General features: G+C 41.1%; 1 non-coding gene across 1 annotated transcript; it reads left to right on the top strand.

The window, feature by feature from the left end:
• The first annotated feature begins 7,161 nt into the window (after positions 1-7,161).
• Positions 7,162-7,268, top strand: LOC148210781 (small nucleolar RNA R71). The gene has a single exon (XR_015792003.1). It is a non-coding gene; the product is annotated as a small nucleolar RNA R71 (small nucleolar RNA).
• The last annotated feature ends 248 nt before the right edge of the window (positions 7,269-7,516 follow it).

The following is a 7,516-nucleotide window of genomic DNA, read 5'->3' as shown; positions in this document are numbered from 1 at the left end:
TCTGATATTCTCAATGTTAAAGGTGTAGTTGATCTGAGTGGCATCAAACCGTATTTCCTTCCCGCGCACTATGGCTATATGTGACTGGGGATGGACAGCAGCATAGAACTCTCTGACTAACTCCAAAGCCTCACATTGTATGGGCTGAATGAGTGGTCTCCATTCTTTGTCTCTAGCGGTCTCCCTCCAATCATCAGGCACATCTCCTAGGGTGAGATCAAATCCCAATTCTGTCATAATCTTACGGGATTTCATTAATGAAGTTCGAGTGGCTAAATTTGCCGCGTTCCATTTCGTCTGGACCTCTTCTCCCTCAGACAAGTCTAGTTCAATTGTATCAACTGGCCCAGGTGCCACTACCTTCTTCTTAGCTTCAGCTGCTTTAGCTTTCGCAGCTCTCGTTTTAGGTTCATTCGCGGGGACTGTTGGCTTCTTAGCCTGAACTGCACCACGTTTTGAACTCTTTCTCTCCCACCTCTTGTATTGGAACATTTCCCTTATCGTCTGCGTGTCCTCAAGATCTTCTTCGCTGGTAGGTTCTTGAGTACTATTCTCCCCAACCTTGGATCTACCTGTATCACACCCAAGCGGGTTAACTGTATTAGAAGAAATAGTGTGAGCATCCCTTACCCCTGGTAGAGTGGCCATCGGTGTGACATACTCATCCGTTGCCAACGGAGTAGATCCAGTTGCCCCAGTAGGCAACTCTTGGTGACTACAAAACGCTCATTCTGTAGGTGTATCCAATGGGGAAGGTTCCTGAGTATCTGTTCTCACCACTTCGTTCTCGGTATCCTCTGTTTCTGGCATATTTGAACAATGTCCTCGTGAAACCAGTAGAAAATCATCATTACCATCTTCCGGTGTAATAATCAATGGAGATGAATAAAACTGCTCCTCGTCCCTGTTCTCCATAGATGAATCCTTAGGCGTCAGACGCCTACTACTCCCATCTTCCTCAATTTCTGGGTCTATCATCACCTCCTTGCCCTTCCTCTTTTGCCCTATCGAAACCCCGGGCTCTAGCCTATGGCTATGGCTCTTCTCTTGCTCTCCTCCATGCTCATCTCCTGCATCCATTGGCATATTGGTTGGGGTTGGCATCCTAGGAGGCTCTAAGGGTTTTAGTTGTCCCATGTTGAAGGTACTCGATATGTTAGGGTTCAATTGGGGTGCTTGAGGTCCTCTTTCTAGGAATGGAAGTTGAGGTGGTGGGGAAACTCTAGGTGAAAGCATCCCATAATTATGTGGAGGTACCCAATGACCCATTCCATAATAAGGTGGAAGGCTAGGAAATAGAGTAGATGGGTTTGGCATTCCATAAGGATGAACACTAGCTGGAATTTGCATTTGAGACAAGGGAAAATGATAGGAAGGAACCGGGTTAAACATAAACGGTTGGTACATACCCGGATTGATCATTGGAGGAAGTTGTTGAGGATTTTCAGCCCTAAACTCACTGTTTTGAGGTATATTAAAGGTGGGTAGTTGCTGAAAATTAACATAACCATGTGGGCTCACTATAGGATGTTGTGTAGGAGCTTGGGATGGAGGACATTCAAATGTTTGAAGCGGGTTTCCTCCCCTAACAGCAGCTAGCCTAGAATCTGAACCCATGTGGTGTTGGAAGTTCTCCAATGGTGGAAAAGGAATGCTTGTGGCATTTGGAGCTTGAGTGGAAGAGGTAGGAAGTGAAGTATGTTGAGAAGAAGAAGCCATAGATGTAAGCAAATGCTGGAAATTCCTTCTTCTTTTTGGTAGCTGAAAATCGAAAACAAGGGTGATGAAGGGAGTGGGTTTTTGCCGAAAAAACAAGGGGAAGAAGAGAGTTGTGTGGGTTTTGGTGGAGTTGTAAAGCTTAGGCAATGGGTCTATTTAAAGCTTTCCCCAAACTAAATCCTAAATGGAAAGGGATTGACATTTAAGTTCAACTAAGTTTCCTAAACCTAAAAGGAAAATAAAACAAATTTGAATACAAAATAGGATTAGGGAAACAAAATTTGAGTTTGAAAAGAAGTTCTTAAAGCTAAATCATAGAGGATTAATGTTTGACCCAAAGTAAAGCCCATGCTATCGAAAATTAAAACCCAAACCGTGAAGGAAAACGAAACTCGAACTGCTGGAAAACAGGGCAGGCGCCAGGCGCCTGCGTGATTTATTTTCGCAAAGGGCAGGCGCCAGGCGCCTGCGTAAAATTTTTTCAATGTTTTTTTTTTTTTTTTTTTTTCATTCTTTCTTTTTTTGTTTTTCAACGTTTTCCAAAAACATTAATAAGCAAAACTTTTTATGATTAGACAAAAAGAATGTAAGATACAAAAATTTTCTTCCTTTACTTTTGTTCTTTCCAAACAGATAAGAAGGAAAAACATTTTTCGCAAACATTTATTGACCTGAAAGTTGAATAGAGGTTTTTCCTCTATCCACTGGTTCTCCAAAATACGGCTTAAGTCTCTGCCCATTTACTTTAAAAACATTTCCCTTAGAGTCAACTAGATCCACTGCCCCATATGGGTAGACTTTAAAAATTTGAAAGGGACCAGACCATCTAGACTTAAGTTTTCCAGGGAAAAGTTTCAACCTAGAGTTGAATAACAGAACCAGATCACCTTCTTGAAGATTGTTCGGCCGAAGACGCCTATCATGCCACTGTTTAGTTTTTTCCTTAAACAACTTAGCATTCTCATAAGAAAAGTGCCTGTGTTCTTCTAATTCCAACAATTGTAACTTCCTCGCTTCACCTGCAGCCAACAAATCAAAATTTAATTTCTTAGTAGCCCAAAATGCTTTATATTCTAGCTCAAGAGGCAAATGACATGCTTTTCCAAAAACTAGCCTATAGGGGGACATGCCGAGGGGAGTCTTAAATGCTGTCCTATATGCCCAAAGTGAATCATCAAGCTTAAAAGACCAATCCCTACGGTTAAGATTTACAGTTTTTTCTAAAATGTTTTTTATCTCCCTATTAGATATTTCGGCTAACCCATTCGACTGAGGATGATATGCTGTTGCAACCCTATGACGCACATTGTATTTAGTCAGCAACTTTTGCATAGACCTTTTCACAAAATGAGCCCCCCCATCGCTTATCAGACAACGCGGGGTTCCATAACGCGTAAAAATGTGCTTTTGCAGAAAACGAATAACAACTTTGGAATCATTGGTAGCAGTTGCAATGGCTTCTATCCATTTCGAAACATAATCTACTGCTAACAATATATAAAGCTTACCATTAGAAGATGGAAATGGACCCATAAAATCTATACCCCACACATCAAATATTTCAATCTCCAGGATCGGGGTTTGAGGCATTTCGTGGCGTTTAGATATATTACCTGTCCGTTGGCATTTGTCACAAACCTGGGCAAACTTATGTGCATCTTTGAACAGAGTGGGCCAAAAGAACCCACTTTGCAAAACTTTGGCTGCGGTTTTGTGTCCTGCAAAATGTCCTCCATATGGAGACATATGACAAGCGTCTAATATCGCCTCGTGCTCTTCTTCTGCGACACACCTGCGTAAGATATTGTCAGGTCCTAGCTTATATAAAAAAGGCTCATCCCAACGATAACATCGAACTTCATTTAAAATTTCTTTACCTGTTGCTTGTTGAACTCATAAGGAACTATTCGACTTACCAAATAATTTGCTATATCGGCATACCACGGAACTGAATCAACTCGCAAGAGTTGCTCGTCAATAAACTGTTCACGTATAACAGTTCCATCATCACAGAGCGGGGATTCCAATCTAGACAGGTGATCAGCAACTTGGTTTTCAGTACCCTTCCTGTCCCTAACTTCAATATCAAACTCTTGAAGTAACAAAATCCACCGTATCAAACGTGGTTTAGCATCTTTTTTAGCAAATAAATATTTTAAAGCAGAATGGTCAGTAAAAACAATGACTTTTGTGCCTATCAAGTAAGACTTAAACTTATCAAAGGCGAACACAACTGCTAACAGTTCCTTTTCAGTAGTAGTGTAATTGAGTTGTGCACCGGTCAGAGTCTTACTAGCATAATACACAGGATGCAAGATCTTGTTTTTACGTTGTCCTAACATAGCTCCTATTGCATAATCACTAGCATCACACATGAGCTCAAAAGGTAAATCCCAATTAGGTTCGATAATTATAGGGGCTGAACTTAGAGCAACTTTCAACATTTCAAATGATTTTAAACAGTCATCATCAAAAACAAATGGTCTATCATGTTCTAACAATTGACACAAGGGTTTAGAAATTTTAGCAAAGTCTTTTATAAAGCGGCGGTAAAATCCCCCATGCCCTAAAAAACTTCTAATCCCTTTGACATTTGTAGGAGGAGGTAGCTTTGAAATGATGTCTATCTTAGCGTGGTCTACCTCTATTCCTTGCTTGGAAATTTTGTGACCCAAAACAATACCCTCTTGTACCATGAAATGACACTTCTCCCAATTTAGGACTAGGTTTGTTTGTTCACATCTCTCCAATACTCTCTCCAAATTAACTAAACAGGCGTCGAAAGAATTTCCAAAAACAAAAAAGTCATCCATAAAAACTTCTAAAATATTTTCTACCATGTCAGAGAAGATGGCCATCATACACCTCTGAAAAGTCGCGGGTGCATTGCATAGTCCAAAGGGCATTCGCCTAAAAGCGAACGTACCATACGGACACGTAAATGTTGTCTTCTCTTGGTCTTCTGGAGCAATAGTAATTTGATTATAACCCGAATATCCATCTAAAAAACAATAGAAATCCTTACCTGCCAGACGGTCGAGCATCTGGTCAATAAACGGGAGAGGAAAATGGTCTTTCTTTGTTACCTTGTTGAGTTTGCGATAATCAATGCAAACTCTCCACCCGCTCACAGTTCGGGTTGAGATGAGCTCATTCTCCTCGTTGGCCACCACGGTTATACCCCCTTTCTTTGGTACACACTGTACTGGGCTTACCCAGTTGCTGTCGGATATTGGGTATATAACACCGGCGTCAAGCCATTTAAGAATTTCTTTCCTTACAACCTCTTTCATCTTCGGGTTCAACCGCCTTTGACTCTCAATAGAGTTCTTAGCATCTTCTTCCAATAGAATTTTGTGCATGCAAAAGGCCGGGCTTATCCCTCGGATATCTGCTATCGTCCATCCAATGGCCTTTTTGTGCTTCTCCAAAATCTGCAATAAAGAATATTCATTAGTAGGTGATAAATTGGAAGCTATAATAACTGGTAAAGTGTCGTTATCCCCTAGATACGCATATTTCAAATGCGACGGCAATGGCTTCTGCTCCAACGTGGGTGGTTCCACTATGGACGGAAGTAACGACTTGCATTCTTCTTTTTGTATTTTTTCAATAGGATTAGCCACATCTTCTGGTCCTTCTGCTATCTTATCAAGCTCTTCTTCAATCTCTGTAACTAATAAGTCATAAAACTCATCAAACATAATAGGATTCAAGCTATTTATAGCAGAGCACTCTTCAAAGTCTCCTGGTAATTTCATGGCATCTAGAACGTTAAATTTAACTTCTTCATTATTTACCCTCATTGTAATTTCTCCCTTCCTCACATTAAAAACTGTATCCCCAGTGGCTAGAAATGGTCTTCCCAAAATAATGGGAACGTCTAAGTCTGCCTCGCAATCTAGAATGATAAAGTCCGCAGGGAAAATGAATTTGTCCACCTGGACTAAAACATCTTTTATCTTTCCCTCAGGTCTTATGATAGATCTATCTGCTAGTTGGAGGGTAACCGTAGTAGGTCTAGCTTCTCCTATGCCTAAAGATTTGAAAACTGATAATGGCATAAGATTAATGCTAGCGCCTAGATCACATAATGCCCTACCTAAGTTTTTTCCTCCTATGGAACATGGAATGGTAAAACTGCCAGGATCATTACATTTCATGGGTAGCGGGCTGCCTACAGCTTCACTACTGCATTTTATCATGGCTACCAGTTCATGCTCTCCTATTTTTTTCTTCCTAGAAACTATATCTTTCAAAAACTTAGCATAATTTGGCATCTGTTCTAGAGCATCTACTAATGGTATATTTATATGCAGTTGTTTTAAAATATCTAAAAATTTTCTAAACTGGGAATCATTATTTTTCTTAACTAATCTTTGTGGAAACGAGGGAGTAGGAGTAAAAGAAGGCTGTACCTGTGGAGGAACACTCGGGGTGTCCTCATTACCTTTTCTAATATTTTCTTTTTCTGGTGTTGTTGGATTTTCTGGTATCTTTACAATTGGTTCGGTGGACGGAATCTGTACATCTGTTGTTGGCATTGTTGGTCCATCATATGCCAGTCCACTCCTGAGGGTGACAGCTTTGCACTGTTCTTTCCCTTCTCGTTTTGGTAATTCAGTATGGCCTGGAAAAGAACCTTGTGGTCTATTCTTCAATTCATTGGCAAGTTGTCCCAATTGGGTCTCGAAATTCCTCATTGATGCCGCTTGGGATTGTATCACTGCGTCGGTTCGGGCCATGTACTCCTTCATCATATTCTCAAGATTTGAGTTGTTATTGTGAACTGGTGGAGTCTGTGTTCTCTGATTGTACTGCTGTTGCGGCGGTGGGATGTATTGCTGTGTAGGTGGAACATAGGGCTGCTTGTTCTGTTGGCTCTGCCCTTGATTAAAACCGCTCGAACCTCCTTGTCCTCCCCATGAGAAATTAGGGTGGTGCCTCCAACCTGGGTTGTAGGTGTTCGAATATGGGTTAAAGTTCCTATTGTTCCCATGTCCTACATAAAAAACAGAAGCAGGGTTATGTGGACAATTATCATAAATATGGTTTTCACTGCAAAATGAACAAATGAGATCGTTGACTTGGCAAACAGGGGCAGGAGTGCAATAATCCGACTGCACAGGTTGTATCGGCGTGGCTAATGGATTTTTTATTCCCAATGCCATCTCTTTCAGCCTCTGGTTCATTGTAACCATCTCTTTTTGCATCGAGGTCGCAATGTCCAGAGCCAAAACTCCAGCTGGATCTTGCTTCTTTGGTGCTGCCCTAGATCTTTGCGAACACCATAGTTCGTTATGTGAAGCTAAGTCATTTAGGATGTCAACTATCTCGTTGAATGTCTTCTTTGTAAAGGCTCCGTTGGCAGCATTGTTTAGCATCATCTTAGTAGGATGATCTAAGCCTCTAAAGAAATGTTCTATCTGGATGCATGCCGGCAAGCCATGGTTCGGACATTTCCTGATTAGTTCTTTAAATCTCTCCCACGCCTCGTGAACAGGTTCACGATCATACTGTCTAAAGGAGATGATCTCCTCTCTGATATCAGCGTGGCGAGTAGGTGGGAAGAATTTTGTTAAGAACTTCTCCACTAACGACCCCCATGTGGTGATAGATCCCGGTGGAAATGCATTGAGCCATGCTCTAGCTTGGTCCTTCAAAGAAAATGGAAAAAGTGTTAGCCTTAGAGCATCGTCTATTATACCAGGTAATCGAAATGCATTTGCAATTTGAATGAATGATTTCAGATGATCATGTGGATCCTCATGTTCCTGCCCTCCAAAATGTCCAATTG

This window comes from Momordica charantia (genome assembly GCF_013281855.1).
Source record: "Momordica charantia cultivar OHB3-1 chromosome 6 unlocalized genomic scaffold, Mcharantia_2.0 BLBB01000006.1, whole genome shotgun sequence".
NCBI lineage: Eukaryota > Viridiplantae > Streptophyta > Magnoliopsida > Cucurbitales > Cucurbitaceae > Momordica > Momordica charantia.
Note: the sequence above shows the minus strand (reverse complement) of the source record. Positions and strands in the feature narration are given on the sequence as shown.